Source organism: Stenella coeruleoalba (genome assembly GCF_951394435.1).
Source record: "Stenella coeruleoalba genome assembly, chromosome: 7".
Lineage (NCBI taxonomy): Eukaryota > Metazoa > Chordata > Mammalia > Artiodactyla > Delphinidae > Stenella > Stenella coeruleoalba.
In genome coordinates, this window is record NC_137153.1 from 14,116,388 (window position 1) to 14,134,604 (window position 18,217).

At 42.4% G+C, this 18,217-nt stretch overlaps 1 protein-coding gene across 1 annotated transcript in view; it reads right to left on the bottom strand.

Moving 5' to 3' along the window:
* Positions 1-8,438: 8,438 nt before the first annotated feature.
* Positions 8,439-18,217, bottom strand: part of LOC307188525 (uncharacterized protein) — a 79,824-nt gene continuing 70,045 nt past the window's right edge. The window contains exon 8 of the transcript XR_013828966.1: positions 8,439-18,184. The gene's annotated coding sequence lies outside the window, so the exon portion shown is untranslated. The remainder of the gene's footprint in view (positions 18,185-18,217) is intronic.

The window sequence follows — 18,217 nt, forward strand, 5'->3', positions numbered from 1 at the left end:
ACTTTAAAGTTGATTTCATTAATTTTAACTATTTTAATAATATACTTGATAGTCACAAACTTGATTTACTCAACATTGTTGCCTGGTAAAAGTCCTATGAAGATGTAATACAAAGATAAGACTTGATCCAGAATTTGCAAATCTAAGTTCTATATGGTCTAGATGTCCAAATCATCATTTTCTTGGAGATCAGTGATTCAGTTGAACCCATGCATACTTTTTTAATTGAAATGAAATAAAGTTCCCAAGAAGAGTTGCTTAACCATTTCAGTTCCCTGATCAATTTAGCACATTAACTTGTATAGTTGATGAAAAAAATTTTGCTGAAAAAGTTAAATTTTAGGCAATCTGGGGAAATTATATAAATTTGAAATTTAATTCAAATTATTAACAAGAAAACCTTATATTCGTTTTCCCCTTTAATGTGAATAAATGCTTTCACATAGTGTAATTCTCTTTATTTCTCTTTTGGTAATATTTTCCTTATAATATTCTGCTGTGGCTATAATCACGCTGATGGGAACTTCACACACAATTAGTTCAAATTAGGGGAGGCTTTAGGGTAAATTGAGCAGATCACCAAAACTTTAGGAATCGGAGGACACCATGAATGGCCTTATTTAGCTGTGCTTGGTGGTGTTTCATACTGTAATCATTTAGCTATTTGGTTGTATGTCTCATTTCTTAACAAGATAAAAATTGTATCTTTTCCTCAGGAAGGCAAAACAGTGATATAAAGAGTTTACAGGGTAACACTTCACTCTACTACAAATAGGTATCTCCATTTTGTGTCAACATATATCTGAAAAATGACAAATATTCTTAGCTGCTGCTTCTACTAACCCACAGTCGCCTCCTTAAGTAACGTAAACTTGGGATATGTCAGGAGATCAGGATGTACACGATGGGCACAGAGCGCCCTAAAGAGCAGCTGGTATGGAACCAGGCTTCTGGACCATCATACCCAAGGTCATTTTCTATACACACTGAGCCTAAGAAATGTGTGCAGCTCCTCACTTTGATTTCACAAAGCAGACAAGCTGCTGTAGAAATTGTCAGTCATCATCTGTTTCTGCCCATTTTCCACATTCCTGTGCCAGTCATCAGAAAGAAAATTACATATACACTTTATGACTCCTGAACTGACAAAAATTTGCTGCTCTTGAAATACTTGCATGGTTCTGTAACAGTGAGTAAACCCAGAAGTAGAAGTATATTTTAAAGAAAAAAAAAAGCAGTTATCAGTGAGTTGCCAATTTCATGACCACCACTTTGACTTAACTTTTTTGGTCCTGGGGCATTCTTTCCATTTTCCAAAACATTTCTCATTACTCATTAGGAGGGTTTAGCCAGAAACTCAGAAGGCATAAGCTGTTCAAAAAGATCACAGTATGTTTTTCTTGAGTTTCAGTCAGCAGCAAGGAATTTTCTGGTTGTTTTAATTGGTAGCTGGCTTCCCAGTAGTTTTCCAATGCAGTCATACTACTTCACTCCACTTAATTTAAAAGACATCCATTTCTGTGTCTCTCACACATCTACTGAATCTCTCCTACTTACCTTAATGAGTAAGTATGGTGGCCACTGTGTCTCCAGACCTTAGTCCTTTGTGTTATTAGCTCTCTGTGCTCTTTCATTCCATTGGCCCAAGACCGATGAGATGCGCAAAAAGGCTAGATTTGCAGCATTCATTCCTTAAACCAACAGGTCTCACCAATCTTTTTTTTTTTTTAATTTTATTTGGTAATATAATGTAGCTTCTTTTTTTTAACATCTTTATTGGAGTATAATTGCTTTACAATGGTGTGTTAGTTTCTGCTTTACAACAAAATGAATCAGTTATATATATATATATATTCCCATATCTCTTCCCTCTTGCGTCTCCCTCCCTCCCACCCTCCCTATCCCACCCCTCCAGGCGATCACAAAGCACCGAGCTAATCTCCCTGTGCTATGCAGCTGCTTCCCACTAGCTATCTACCTTACGTTTGATATTGTATATATGTTCATGCCTCTCTCTCGCTTTGTCACAGCTTACCCTTCCCCCTCCCTATATCCTCAAGTCCATTCTCTAGTAGGTCTGTGTCTTTATTCCTGTCTTACGCCTGGGCTCTTCATGACATTTTTTTTTCTTAAATTCCATATATGTGTGTTAGCATACAGTATTTGTCTCTCTCTTTCTGACTTACTTCACTCTGTATGACAGACTCTATAGGTCTATCCACCTCATTACAAATAGCTCAGTTTCGTTTCTTTTTATGGCTGAGTAATATTCCATTGTATATATGTGCCACATCTTCTTTATCCATTCATCTGATGATGGACACTTAGGTTGTTTCCATCTCCGGGCTATTGTAAATAGAGCTGCAATGAACATTTTGGTACATGACTGTTTTTGAATTATGGTTTTCTCAGTGTATATGCCCACTAGTGGGATTGCTGGGTCATATGGTAGTTCTATTTATAGTTTTTTAAGGAACCTCCATACTGTTCTCCACAGTGGCTGTATCAATTTACATTCCCACCAACAGTGCAAGAGGGTTCCCTTTTCTCCACACCCTCTCCAGCATTTATTGTTTCTGGATATTTTGATGATGGCCATTCTGACTGGTGTGAGATGATATCGCATTGTAGTTTTGATTTGCATTTCTCTAATGATTAGTAATGTTGAGTGTTCTTTTATGTGTTTGTTGGCAGTCTGTATATCTTCTTTGGAGAAATGTCTATTTAGGTCTTCTGCCCATTTTTGGATTGGGTTGTTTGTTTTTTTCTTATTGAGCTGCATGAGCTGTTTATATATTTTGCAGATTAATCTTTTGTCAGTTGCTTCATTTGCAAATACTTTCTCCCATTCTGAGGGTTGTCTTTTGGTCTTGTTTATGGTTTCCTTAGCTGTGCAAAAGCTCTGAAGTTTCATAGGTCCCATTTGTTTATTTTTGTTTTTATTTCCATTTCTCTAGGAGGTGGGTCAAAAAGGATCTTGCTGTGATTTATGTCATAGAGTGTCCTGCCTATGTTTTCCTCTAAGAGTTTGATAGTTTCTGGCCTTACATTTAGGTCTTTAATCCATTTTGAGCTTTTTTTTGTGTATGGTGTCAGGGAGTGATCTAATTTCATACTTTTGCATGTAGCTGTCCAGTTTTCCCAGCACCACTTATTGAAGAGGCTGTCCTTTCTCCACTGTACATTCCTGCCTCCTTTATCAAAGATAAAGTGACCATATATGCGTGGGTTTATCTCTGGGCTTTCTATCCTGTTCCATTGATCTGTATTTCTGTTTTTGTGCCAGTACCATACTGTCTTGATTACTGTAGCTTTGTAGTATAGTCTGAAGTCAGGGAGCCTGATTCCTCCAGCTCCGTTTTTCGTTCTCAAGATTGCTTTGGCTATTCGGGGTCTTTTGTGTTTCCATACAAATTGTGAAATTTTTTGTTCTAGTTCTGTGAAAAATGCCAGTGGTAGCTTGATAGGGATTTCATTGAATCTGTAGATTGCTTTGGGTAGTAGAGTCATTTTCACAATGTTGATTCTTCCAATCCAAGAACTTGGTATATCTCTCCATCTATTTGTATCATCTTTAATTCCTTTCATCAGTGTCTTATAATTTTCTGCATACAGGTCTTTTGTCTCCTTAGGTAGGTTTATTCCTAGATATTTTATCTTTTTGTTGCAATGGTAAATGGGAGTGTTTTCTTGATTTCACTTACAGATTTTTCATCATTAGTGCATAGGAATGCCAGAGATTTCTGTGCATTAATTTTGTATCCTGCTACTTTACCAAATTCATTGATTATCTCTAGTAGTTTTCTGGTAGCATCTTTAGGATTCTCTATGTATAGTATCATGTCATCTGCAAAGAGTGACAGCTTTATTTGTTCTTTTCCGATTTGGATTCCTTTTCTTCTCTGATCGCTGTGGCTAAAACTTCCAAAACTATGTTGAATAAGAGTGGTGAGAGTGGGCAACCTTGTCTTGTTCCTGATCTTAGTGGAAATGCTTTCAGTTTTTCACCATTGTGGACGATGTTGGCTGTGGGTTTGTCATATATGGCCTTTATTATATTGAGGAAAGTTCCCTCTTTGCCTACTTTCTGCAGGATTTTTATCATAAATGGGTGTTGAATTTCGTCGAAAGCTTTCTCTGCATCTATTGAGTTGATCATATGGTTTTTCTCCTTCAGTTTGTTAATATGGTGTATCACGTTGATTGATTTGCGTATGTTGAGGAATCCTTGCATTCCTGAAATAAACCCCACTTGATCATGGTGTATGATCCGTTTAATGTGCTGTTGGATTCTGTTTGCTAGTATTTTGTTGAGGATTTTTGCACCTATGTTCATCAGTGATATTGGCCTGTAGTTTTCTTTCTTTGTGACATCCTTGTCTGGTTTTGGTATCAGGGTGATGGTGGCCTCGTAGAATGAGTTTGAGAATGTCCCTCCCTCTGCTATATTTTGGAAGAGTTTGAGAAGGATAGGTGTTAGCTCTTCTCTAAATGTTTGATAGAATTCACCTGTGAAGCCATCTGGTCCTGGGCTTTTGTTTGTTGGAAGATTTTTAATCACAGTTTCAATTTCAGTGCTTGTGATTGGCCTGTTCATATTTTCTTTTCTTCTTGATTCAATCTTGGCAGGTTGTGCATTTCTAAGAATTTTTCCATTTCTTCCAGGTTGTCCATTTTATTGGCATATAGTTGCTTGTAGTAATCTCTCATGATCTTTTTTATTTCTGCAGTGTCAGTTGTTACTTCTCCTTTTTCATTTCTAATTCTATTGATTTGAGTCTTTTCCCTTTTTTTCTTGATGAGTCTGGCTAATGGTTTATCAATTTTGTTTATCTTCTCAGAAAACCAGCATTTAGTTTTATAGATCTTTGCTATCGTTTCCTTCATTTCTTTTTCATTTATTTCTGATCTGATTTCTTTTCTTCTGCTAACTTTGGGGGGTTTTTTTTGTTCTTCTTTCTCTAATTGCTTTAGGTGCAAGGTTAGGTTGTTTATTCGAGATGTTTCCTGTTTCTTAGGGTAGGATTGTATTGCTATAAACTTCCCTCTTAGAACTGCTTTTGCTTCATCCCATAGATTTTGGATCGTCGTGTCTCCATTGTCATTTGTTTCTAGGTATTTTTTAATTTCCTCTTTGATTTCTTCAGTGATCACTTCATTATTAAGTAGTGTATTGTTTAGCCTCCATGTGTTTGTATTTTTTACAGATCTTTTCCTGTAATTGATATCTAATCTCATAGCGTTGTGGTCAGAAAACATACTTGATACAATTTTGATTTTCTTAAATTTACCAAGGCTTGATTTGTGACCCAAGATATGATCTATCCTGGAGAATGTTCCATGAGCACTAGAGAAAAATGTGTATTCTGTTGTTTTTGGATGGAATGTCCTATAAATATCAATTAAGTGCATCTTGTTTAATGTATCATTTAAAGCTTGTGTTTCCTTATTTATTTTCATGTTGGATGATCTGTCCATTGGTGAAAGTGGGGTGTTAAAGTCCCCTACTATGAATGTGTTACTGTCGATTTCCCCTTTTATGGCTGTTAGTATTTGCCTTATGTATTGAGGTGCTCCTATGTTGGGTGCATAAATATTTACAATTGTTATATCTTCTTCTTGGATCGATCCCTTGATCATTATGTAGTGTCCTTCTTTGTCTCTTCTAATAGTCTTTATTTTAAAGTCTATTTTATCTGATATGAGAATTGCTACTGCAGCTTTCTTTTGGTTTCCATTTGCCTGAAATGTCTTTTTCCATCCCCTTACTTTCAGTCTCTATTGTGTCTCTAGGTGTGAAGTGGGTCTCTTGTAGACAGCAAATATATGGGTCTTGTTTTTGTATCCATTCAGCCAATCTGTGTCCATTGGTGGGAGCATTTAGTCCATTTACATTTAAGGTAATTATCGATATGTATGTTCCTATTCCCATTTTCTTAATTGTTTTGGGTTCGTTATTGTAGGTCTTTTCCTTCTCTTGTGCTTCTTGCCTAGAGGAGCTCCTTTAGCAGTTGTTGTAGAGCCGGTTTTGTAGTGCTGAACTCTCTCAGGTTTTGCTTGTCTGTAAAGGTTTTAATTTCTCCATCAAATCTGAATGAGATCCTTGCTGGGTAGAGTAATCTTGGTTGCAGGTTTTTCTCCTTCATCACTTTAAATATGTCCTGCCAGTCCCTTCTGGCTTGCAGAGTTTCTGCCGAAAGATCAGCTGTTAACCTTATGGGGATTCCCTTGTGTGTTATTTGTTGTTTTTCCCTTGCTGCTTTTAATATGTTTTCTTTGTATTTAATTTTTGACAGTTTGATTAATATGTGTCTTGGCGTATTTCTCCTTGGATTTATCCTGTATGGGACTCTGTGTGCTTCCTGGACTTGATTAACTATTTCCTTTCCCATATTAGGGAAGTTTTCAACTATAATCTCTTCAAATATTTTCTCAGTCCCTTTCTTTTTCTCTTCTTCTTCTGGAACCCCTATAATTCGAATGTTGGTGCGTTTGATGTTGTCCCAGAGGTCTCTGAGACTGTCCTCAGTTCTTTTCAATCTTTTTTCTTTATTCTGCTCTGCAGTAGTTATTTCCACTATTTTATCTTCCAGGTCACTTATCCATTCTTCTGCCTTAGTTATTCTGCTATTGAACACTACTAGAGTATTTTTCATTTCATTTATTGTGTTGTTCATCATTGTTTGTTTCATCTTCAGTTCTTCTAGGTCCTTGTTAAATGTTTCTTTCTTTTTGTCTATTCTATTTCCAAGATTTGGAATCATCTTTACTATCATTATTCTGAATTCTTTTTCAGGTAGACTATTTCCTCTTCATTTGTTAGGTCTGGTGGGTTTTTATCTTGCTCTTTCATCTGCTGTGTGTTTTTCTGTCTTCTCATTTTGCTTATCTTACTGTGTTTGGGGTCTCCTTTTCGCAGGCTGCAGGTTCGTAGTTTCCGTTGTTTTTGGTGTCTGTCCCCAGTGGCTAAGGTTGGTTCAGTGGGTTGTGTAGGCTTCCTGGTGGAGGGGACTAGTGCCTGTGTTCTGGTGGATGAGGCTGGGTCTTGTCTTTTTGGTGGGCAGGTCCACGTCTGGTGGTGTGTTTTGGGGTGTCTGTGGACTTACTATGATTTTAGGCAGCCTCTCTGCTAATGGGTGGGGTTGTGTTCCTGTCTTGCTAGTTGTTTGGCATAGGATGTTCAGTACTGTAGCTTGCTGGTCGTTGAGTGAAGCTGGGTGTTGGTGTTGAGATGGAGATCTCTGCAGGATTTTCGCTGTTTGATATTATGTGGAGCTGGGAGGTCTCTTGTGGACCAGTGTCCTGAAGTTTGCTCTCCCACCCCAGAGGCACAGCACTGACTCCTGGCTGCAGCACCAAGAGCCTTTCATCCACACGGCTCAGAATAAAAGGGAGAAAAAGTAGAAAGAAAGAAGTAGTAGAAGTAGAAACAAAGAAAGAAAGAAAGGAGGGAGGGAATGAGGGAGGGAGGGAGGAAGGAAGGAAGGAAAAAAAGAAAGAAAGAAGATAAACTAAAATAAAGTAAGATAAAATATAATAAAGTTATTAAAATAAAAGAATAATTATTAAGAGAGAAAAAAAAAAAAGGACGGATAGAGCCCTAGGGCAAATGGTGGAAGCAAAGCTATACAGAAAAAATCTCACACAGAAGCATATGCATACACCCTCACAAAAGGAGGAAAGGGGAAAATATCATAAATCTTGCTCTCAAAATCCACCTCCTCAATTTGGGATGATTCGTTGTCTAAAGGAGGGAAGGAAGGAAAGAAAGAACGAAGATAAAGTAAAATAAAGTTATTAAAATAAAAAGTAATTATTAAGAAAAAAAAATTAAAAAACCCCCAGAAAAACGGACAGATAGAACCCTAGGACAAATGGTGGAAGCAAAGCTATACAGACAGAATCTCACACAGAAGCATACACATACACACAAAAAACGGAGAAAGGGAAAAAATCATAGATCTTGCTCTCAGAGTCCACCTCCTTAAGTTGGGATGATTGGTTGTCTATTCATGTATTCCACAGATGCAGGGTACATCAAGTTGATTGTGGAGCTTTAATCCGTTGTTTCTGAGGCTGCTGGGAGAGATTTCCCTTTCTCTTGTTTGTTCTCACAGCTCCCAGGGGCTCAGCTTTGAATTTGGCCCCGCCTCTATGTGTAGGTCGCCGGAGGGCGTCTGTTCTGTTCTTCGCTCAGACAGGGTGGGGTTAAAGGATCAGCTGATTGGGGGCTCTGGCTCACTCAGGCGGGGGGTGGGGGGGAGGGAGGGGCACGGAGTGCGGGGGGGGGGGGGGGGCGGGGGGAGGGAGGGGCACGGAGTGTGGGGCGGGCCTGCGGCAGCAGAGACCAGCGTGACGTTGCACCAGCCTGAGGCGCGCCGTGCGTTCTCCGGGGGAGTTGTCCCTGGATCCCGGGACCCTGGCAGTGGCGGGCTGCACAGGTTCATGGGAGCGGGGTGTGGATAGTGACCTGTGCTCGCACACAGGCTTCTTGGTGGCCGCAGCAGCAGCCTTAGCGTCTCATGCCCGTCTCTGGGGTCCGCGCTGTTAGCCGCGGCTCGCGCCCGTCTCTGGAGCTCCTTGAAGCGGAGCTGTTAATCCCCTCTCCTCGCGCACCAGGAAACAAAGAGGGAAGAAAAAGTCTCTTGCCTCTTCGGCAGCTCCAGACTTTTACCCGGACTCCCTCCCGGCCAGCCGTGGTGCACTAACCCCTTCAGGCTGTGTTCACGCCGCCAACCCCAGTCGTCTCCCGGAGCTCCGACCGAAGCCCGAGCCTCAGCTCCCAGCCCCGCCCGCCTCGGCGGGTGAGCAGACAAGCCTCTCGGCCTGGTGAGTGCCGGTCGGCCCTGATCCTCTGTGCGGCAGTCTCTCTGCCTTCCCCCCCGCACCCCTGTTGCTGTACTCTCCTCCGCGGCTCCAAAGCTTTCCCCCTCTGCCACCCGCAGTCTCCGCCCGCGAAGGGGCTTCCTAGTGTGTGGAAACCTTTCCTCCTTCATAGCTCCCTCCCACTGGTGCAGGTACCGTCCCTATCCTTTTGTTTCAGTTTATTCTTTTTTCTTTTGCCCTACCCAGGTACGTGGGGGATTTCTTTACTTTTGGGAGGTCTGAGGTCTTCTGCCAGCGTTCAGTAGGTGTTCTGTAGGAGTTGTTCCACATGTAGATGTATTTCTGGTGTATCTGTGAGGAGGAAGGTGATCTCCACGTCTTACTCTTACGCCATCTTCCCGGAAAAACCTCTCACCAATCTTTTATCTTACTATGTAAGCCCTCCAGTGCCAATCCACCCGTGGAATAATAAGAATATCTCTTCTCTTGTTGCCTTCTGCCTTCCCCTCCCCGCCCCTGCGTCTTCTCCTGGGACCTAAGAGGGTGTTTCCCAATGGCTATAATAATAATAGGCAGTATTTATTGAGCATTCTCAAGCATTTCCCAGACAATTCAAGAACTTTACACGTAGAGCAGGCCTAGGTATTGACACCTCTGCTGCCGCTTCTATGCCATCACTCCCATGCCATCAAGGGCTGAGACCCCAAACCAAAAGTTCTCCTGGGGAAGAACTTTTAATTGCCAGACTTAGCAAATAGAATTACAGAAATGCCAGTGAAACTTGAATTTCAGATAAACAATGGGAAAAAATTTAGTGTAAGCATGTCCCAAATATTGCATGAGAGGTACTTATATTTGAAAATGATGTATTGTTTATATATCCTTGCTTCTCCCAAACCAGGTCACTGGCTCTACCTCACTCTCAAACTTTCTGTGATAACTCATTCCCAAAACATGGGGAAGTGAGTGTTCAAAAAGCTCTCCTTGGAATAAACAATATAAAAATTCCTTGATTGTACAATTCTAGGTGTGTCCAGGAAGCCCATGTGCAAACGTAGGTTTGGAGGCAGCATGTTATAGCAACAAGCACGTGGGCTTTGGAATAAAACAGATCTGTGTTGCCTGACAGCCCTAATACTACTGCCTGTAGGACTCTGGGTAAGGGCTTTAATCCTCCTATGATGCAGTGTCCTCCTTTATAGTAAAAAGAGAATAAGACTTAAATTGTAAGGTTGTGCATTAGTTTTCTAGGGCTGCTGTAACAAAGTACCACAAACTGGGTGTCTTAAACAACAGAAATGAGTTGTCTCACAGTCTGGAGGCTGGAAGTTTGGAATCAAGGTGTTGGCAGGGCTGATTCCTCCTGAGGCTGTGAGGGAAGGGTTTGCTCCAGGTCTCTGTCCTCAGATAGTAGACAGCTGTCTTTATATTCACATGGCATTCTTCCTGTGTGTGTCTCTGTGTCCAAATTTCCCTTTTTTTTAATAAGGATATCAGTCATCATGGATGAGGGTCTTCCCTGATACATCACCTTGACCTAATTACCTTTGTAAAGACTATCTCCAAATAAGGTCCCACTTTGAGGTACTGTGAGTCTGGGCTCCAATGTGTCTTTTTGGGGGAGCAAAATTCGACTCATAACAGGTTGCCAAAAGAATGGAATATGGTAATTTACATGAGGCACCTAACAGAAACTCTGGATTATAATACTTAAGAAATAGCAGCTTTTATAGTTATTATTAACAGTTCTGTGTTCTGTTGTTTTGTAATGATCTTATGAATATACACAGTTACTCTCTGGGATTAACGGACACATATATAGAAGGTCTAGGTGGGGAAAATGTGTAAGTATCTGGAAAATGTTAGACGTAAGAATCAAATATTGAGGACTTCCCTGGTAGTGCAGTGGTTAAGAATCCGCCTGCCAATGCAGGAGACACAGGTTCGAGCCCTCGTCCAGGAAGATCCCACATACCATGGAGCAACTAAGCTTGTGAGCCACAACTACTGAGCCTGTGCTCTAGAGCCTGCGAACCACAACTACTGAGCCCACGCACATAGAGCCCATGCTCCGCAACAAGAGAAGCCTCCGCAGTGAGAAGCCCATGCACCGCAACGAAGAGTAGCCCCTGCTTGCCACAACTAGAGAAAGCCTGCACGCAGCAATGAAGACCCAACGCGGCCAAAAATAAATAGATAAATTTATTTTAAAAAAAGAATCAGGGCTTCCCTGGTGGCACAGTGGTTGGGACTCCGCCTGCCGATGCAGGGGACACGGGTTCGTGCCCCGGTCCGGGAAGGTCCCACATGCTGCGGAGCGGCTGGGCCCGTGAGCCATGACCGTTGAGCCTGCGTGTCTGGAGCCCGTGCTCCGCAACGGGAGAGGCCGCAGCAGTGAGGCCCACATACTGCAGGGAAAAAAAAAAAAAAAAAAGGAATCAAATATTGAGAATAAAGGACTTTATGTTTCTGTATGTGTTTGGGGTAGAGGGGAGAGAAAGAGCAGGGACATAAGATAGATGGTGAATACAGGTGGTAGGATTTAACTGTCCAGACTGACACATGTTGAATTAACACTCCATTTTACTTCACTTTGAAAACAGAGTCAGTGAGAGACAGAATCAAAGTTTACCCTTGAAAAATACAATCTGCCAGAAACAGAATCATTGTGTTTTTTAGAGCAAAAAACAAAGTCATCAGAGAACCAGTCACTCGATTCTGATGACAGAAAAAGTCAGACTGTAATTATTCTACAAACAGCATTACTTGGAAAATGTTTACTAAAGCAACAGTTTCAAGCCTCTGTGGGATTTAAAAGTGGTGCATTTTCTGTGGCACCTTTCATTTCAATGTATTATTTGAACAGAGATTCTCACTGCTAATAAAACTAGAAAGGAGAAAATTGCATTTGTTAGTTCGTGAAGAGAGACACCCCATTTGATCTTGGACATTTCCCTCCAGGATACCCTCTGTGCGGCTGGGTTACTAAGACAACGGAGTGGAATGTGTGGCAGGGAGATTGGGTCTTCAGTACCATGAAGAAGGGTGATTATTTAAGGAGTCTGGCCTCCGTTAAGAATAGAACAAGAGGGGGCTTCCCTGGTGGCACAGTGGTTAAGAATCCGCCTGCCAATTCAGGGGACATGGGTTCAAGCCCTGGGCCGGGAAGGTCCCACATGCTGCGGAGCAGCTAAGCCCGTGCACCACAACTGCTGAGCCTGCGCTCTAGACCCTGCGAGCCACAACTACTGAGCCCACATGCCAAAACTACTGAAGCCCGTGCACCTGAGAGCCTTGCTCCACAACAACAGAAGCCACTGCAATGAGAAACCCACGCACCGCAATGAAGAGTAGCCCCTGCTCACCACAACTAGAGAAAGCCCGCTTGCAGCAGCAAAGACCCAACACAGCCAAAAATAAATAAATTAATTTTTTAAAAAAGAAAAAGAATAGAAGAGGAAATATGTTTGCTTTGCAGAAGAAAGGATTTAGGCTGGATCCAAATACTGTCTGTATTGGTAATCAGTAAAACAGATGCCCAAGAGGGGCTAAGTAATACCAGTCCTAAGAAGATCTATAAAATTATGATAGAAATTGCATTTTAGTAGTATTTGAAAATCGTATTGCCTTATGAATCTTCTATCCAGCATATGAGATTTGCATAGGGTAATGCAGCCTGAGGCTCTCATGTGTTTGCAGATTCTCAGGGTTTTACTTCCCATCTCCTTTCTCCCATAGGTCAGGCTAAACAGAAGAGTTTCCTTTAAGTCTCACTTTGGGAGGGGATAAATGTTTTCAGTTCTCCCCTTTCACAGATGTATAGTAATTCAAGGGTTCTTTATTTGAGGGTGTTAGGTCCAAATTTCTGCCCCTCGTGGACCCCAAAATTTGCCTCTTGTACTTTCATAGACATTAAAACTCAAACCCATTGTTAAACCCAGAACAGTCAAAATATCAGTTTCTGGAGTATTTCCCTTACTTTACTATTAGCGCTTAAAAGCATACTTGTTATATTTTTGTCCAGTACATCTCAGTGATCTGTAGTAAGAGGGTTTTCAGGTTATCTAATCAGCACTATTGCTAGCAGTGAAAGTCCTGTGTTGTTTTTCATGTATTTATACTTTGAACATTTCCTTCTTATTTTTTGTCCAGATTCCTTTGTGTATATAGTCAGTTCTGAATATGAAATTGCTTGATAACCACTTCTGATCCTATATAGACTTACACTGAAAATACCTTCTTAGGCAAAGTGTAAAGAAGATTTGTGCAAGGTCAGCTTCAGGTTGCCCTCCCTCTGGTTTAAGGTTTGAATTTGGACTGTCTGGAGGGCCTAGATTCCCTAACAAAATAGTTTGAAATGCAGTCTCAGGCCGATAACAATCCTGGAGTCTTCAATAAAAGTTATTAAAAGCCTTCTCTAGAAAGGTGTATTTTCAGCTCTACACAGAATTCCTATAGACAGTCTCACCAAAATGAACTTGCAATTCTAAATTACAAAATACATGAAAGAAACAATCCAGAATCATCAGTAATAACAACCTGTATAATTAGACCTTAAGAACTTCAGGAAAAATATTTTAAGTACATTTAAAATTGTTAAAGAGAAAAAGCAAATGCTGAAATATTTACAAGGAGTAGTTTTTCAAGCCTACATAGGGGTTAACTTGTAGGCTCTCCCATAGGTCATTTTACTCAGGGCCAGAGTTCCGCTTATGGGCAGGAGGGCACTCTGTTATTTTCAGAGTGAACCCTGCACATGCTAGGGTTCAGTAAGCAGAACTAAACTTGGGAACGGGAGCCACTGCTGGCCTTCAGTCGTGGGCCTCTGAGCAAAGGGAAATTTAAATTTGTATTCCAGCTGAAGTCAAGTTTGGAAAGCAAACTGATTAATTCCAAAAGGGTAGAAAGAGTGAGAATCAAGCGAACAAGAAGCAAGACAAAAGCCAGCGAATTTAGGAGGTGGACAAGGTGCTGTTCCTTCAGTCAAAAGCATACAAGTGGAAGCAACCTTCATAGGTCACCTTCACAGGAGGCTGTGGTTGGGAACTAGCTTGGGGGATATTCAGAAGTGTTGTTTTGACTGTGAAGTAAGGCCGGATCTGCTGAAAGAAATCTAATTTCAGAAAGAGACTGTGTCTGCTAGGGTGTTAATAGGAGATTCTAATCCCTGGAACTATACATATTTAACTGGGCTTGGTTTCTCCTGTCTCTGCCCCAGGAACTTTTGTCCTTTGTTATGTGGGTGCTGGACACAAAGCTACCAGAGACTCTGTCTCAACTGATCAGCTTCAGATGAATGGGACAGAAATGTTTCTCAGAACTAGAATTGGGCCAGAATGTTTTAATATGAATCTAGTGCCACGTCAGGTCTGTAGATAGCAAGTCATGATGAAAAGAAATAGGCTGGGGCTTCCCTGGTGGCGCAGTGGCTGAGAGTCTGCCTGCCAATGCAGGGGACACAGGTTTGTGCCCTGGTCTGGGAAGATCCCATGTGCCGCAGAGCGGCTGGGCCCGTGAGCCATGGCCGCTGAGCCTGTGCGTCCGGAGCCTGTGCTCTGCAGCGGGAGAGACCACGGCAGTGAGAGGCCCACGTACCGCAAAAAAAAAAAAAAAAAGAAATAGGCTGAAGTCATGTGATAGCTACTTGCATCCAGATTTAAGTGTTTGGAATTTTTGGTACCTGTTTTTAGGGTACAGAATGGAATAAATAGGATACAGTTAAATAAATAAAATCAATTCAAACTGCTTTTGCGTAAGAAATTTCCAGATTTCCAGAGAGGAAAGAGCTGTCTTCATGAATGAAATCCAGCTCAAAAGTAAAAGCCAGATTAGCATAACTTGATGTGTGTGGGGGATATGTCTATGAGTTGGAAACATTCTAGTTGAACAGGGATAATTTAGAGCCAGTTTCCAGGGGGTCTAGAAAATCATCAAGCAGCTGTTTTTTCTTCCTTCCCTCCACCCTCTTCCCCTCCCTCCCCTCTCCGTCTTCCCTGTCTCCTCCCCCTCTCTCCGTCCTGGTTGCTCCTTTTCTCTCAGCATCTGCCTTTGCAGACAACCTCTCAACCCCAACGTCTGCATCTGCCACAGAGAGTTTTGCTGCCCTGCACCCTCTGTTTCCGGGTCAGCCTGTGTCAGGTGTTAAATCAGATGCCTCTTCCAGCCTGAGGCAGGGATGGAGGAGGTTGAAATAATCAGAGTCCTAAAAGTGATGGAAAGGTAGAGAGTGGAGTTGCCTTTTACTTCCTTGAATAAAAGTGGAGCTGCACTTCGCCCCATGGGGTAATTGTCAAGCTACTCTGTGTGTTTAAGGGCAGTGGGAACCCAGGTCTCTCTGTGATGCTCTGTGCAGTTCCATGGAACACTTCCCCATTTCTCTCAGATTATGTCGAGGCTGGTGGTCTTTGTTATGGCTCATGGTTAGTGATTCTTCCGGAGGTTGAGTAAGGAATTCTTTTCCTCACAGCATGGTGAAGGGCAGGGGGGATGTCCCCTTTATAGATAAGAGGAACCATGAAAGTGAAATAGTTAGACTCAATACTTTGCAGATAGAATTCTGTTTTTCTTCCTGTTTCACTTCTATACGTTATTTTTTTCCAGCTCCAGAAGGTAACAGATAAAAAAGCAGTTTGCGCTGAGGTGTAGTGCATTTTTTAGAATGGCATTTACAACACAGTTCGCGTGCTCTAAGGAATATTATATCCAAAAAAATAAGGAATTCATACTAAATAAATTTGAGAAATAATTAACAAAGTAAAGCAGGATCCTTTACTGTAGGACTTCTCAGATCCTTCAATATGCTAATGGCATTGGTTTTCCCAAATTCATTTGACCATCAGAAAAGCAGCCGCAGGGACTTCCCTGATGGTCTAGTGGTTAAGACTCCACGCTTCCAATGCAGGGGGTGCAGGTTCAATCCCTGGTCAGGGCACTAAGAGCCCACATGCTGTAGGGTGCAGCCAAAAAAAAAGTAAAAAAAAAAAGCAGCCGCAGAAACAAAAGCTTTTAACCTTGTTTCTGCCAATGCAGTCATCCCTGCTCTCTTGACCCAAAGGTTCATCTGATGCTGTGCTTGACCAAGACACTGCCCACCCAGCCCCCATCCCTCTCCAGACCTTCCCTTCTCTACTCTGTTTTGTGACACAGGGGCCAAGACTGTGGAGACCATCCTTTGTGCTGGTCAGGTGGCTTCCTACTGATGCACCCAAGACGGAGACTGGGCAGCGGAAGGGAGAGGGGTTTTCCTTCTTCCCTTTTGTTTGCTGCTTCTGAGTGTCAGCCTATCAATGGCTCTTTACCAGGCAGCAGTGGCTGGTTGCTGTCTTCAACCTCTCTCCATGGTCCCAGAACCTCACTGCGATCCATCTGAGTAGCAGTGGTCCCAGGGAGTCAGAGCCCCAGATCCAAGAGGCCTCTCCTCCCACCTCCTGAGGTACCAGTGTTACTGAACTCAGGTTCAGCTGCTCGCTGCTCAAAAGCCAATCATTGGAGAGGCAAGTGTCAGTAGAGGGGAAAGGTGCTTTAATCAGAAAAGCTGGCAATCTGGGGAGAAGGTGGACTTGTGTCCAGAGACCAGCTCTGAAGATTCTGCTCAGCCATGACAGTTTTTCCAGGAGAAAAGGGGGAAGAATCTCAGGGAATCATCAAGGCAGGAGGCTGGGTTCTGCATCTCCATTGCGTGCAGACTGGCTGAGTCTCTCTTCAGATGGCATCTTGTCTGAGTGATCTGCCAGCAGGATGGCTAAGGGGGCTACTGCGGGTAGACAGCTAGTCATTCTTTAACTACTTCATTCTTCATTCTTCTTTTTATCTAGGAAAAGAATCAACAGGTCAGGCAAATCATGGTGTGCATTCAGGAGAGCATAAGTCAGGGTGTAGTTTCTATTGGTTAGTGACCTCATTCCTATAATTCGGTTTTTAAGGTTAAAGAGGGACAGAAATGAGTAAACAGGAAAGGGGCAAAAGAGCTGCTTTCAGTTCCCCACTGTTAAACATCATCCCATTTCTGTGGAATTAGGGGCGAATGTCCATCTTCTGTAACTGCTTCATGCTGACACTGGGCGCCTTCTCAGAGTGGAAGATGTCAACATGGGTATGTAGCATCTCTTTGCTGACAGTTCTAGTTGCCCGTTTACATGTATGGGTAGAGCAAGCTATAATTATTTTGATGCCACAAAGGTACAGATTATTATGAGCAATAATATTAATGCCATTCTCTTGAGGCCAGTGCTTGGAACTGTGCTAGCCACAGATTCAGTGCTGCTCAGGGTGGAGCAGCTTGTGTCGTGCCCTCTGGTGGCTGTTACAGTATCTGTAAAACAGCTCAGGAATACCCATCAGACACTGAGTCTGTGACTCTGTTGTCCTAATCATTAACTACTGGAGCCTACGCTTTTGTGACTCAGGGAAGCCTGGGAGATGAGCTTTTCCACAAACAAGAGGCAGGGGACATGAGGGGCGTTTGTACTTGTGGGGATGGGGCTGCGGGGTTCTCTGCATTCCACCAGCAGTGGCTCAGCCAGGCCCTACCCTGAGACTTGGGTTCCAGCCCTATGTGGCCCTCAGTCAACTTCCAGGTCTGGTGACTCCAACTCTTCCCCAAGAGTGGAAGCTGCTTCCTACCTGTCTCTGTATCCTAGTGTCCTGTTTTGCTTTTTTCGTCTTCTAACGTCTGTAACAGACTTCCTGTATCAAATCCCCTCTGTTGGAATACCTAGTGTGGTGTCTGTCTTCCTGACTGGACCTCGATGGAAAAAGAATGCACATGAGAGCTTCCTCTGCAGAGGAGTGTCTTTGGAGACGGACGGAGGGTGGGAGAGTGGATAGAGGGGGCAGGGAGGAAACTCCTGGAATTCTTTCCTTGAATCTAAAGCAGTGTTTTCCAAACCTTACAGGTTTAAGTGAACTCAAATGAATTTAATCTAGGAAATTTCACAGCATGCCTTGAGATAGTAGGAGACATTCTGGGGTGCTATTAAAATAGAATTATTAATTGCTTTCTCATCTCTTAAGTTACTCAGCAATTTTAGTAAAAGTGGAATGAAATGTCTCTTTCTGCACGACTGTGTCTGCCACACCTATAAACTGCGAATTAGTCATTCCAAGACAGTGGAAGAAGACACTTAGTAGGGGGTTGGAATTGGGAGTAAAACACAAGCAGTACCTTCCAAATGGAACCTCCAAAGATACATTTTTAAATATTTGGTTTTTAAAAATAACTAAACTAGGGCTTCCCTGGTGGCGCAGAGGATAAGAATCCGCCTGCCAATGCAAGGGACACAGGTTCAGTCCCTGGTCCGGGAAGATCCCACATGCCGCAGAGCAACTAAGCCCGTGCGCCACAACTACTGAGCCTGTGCTCTAGAGCCCACGAGCCACAACTACTGAAGCC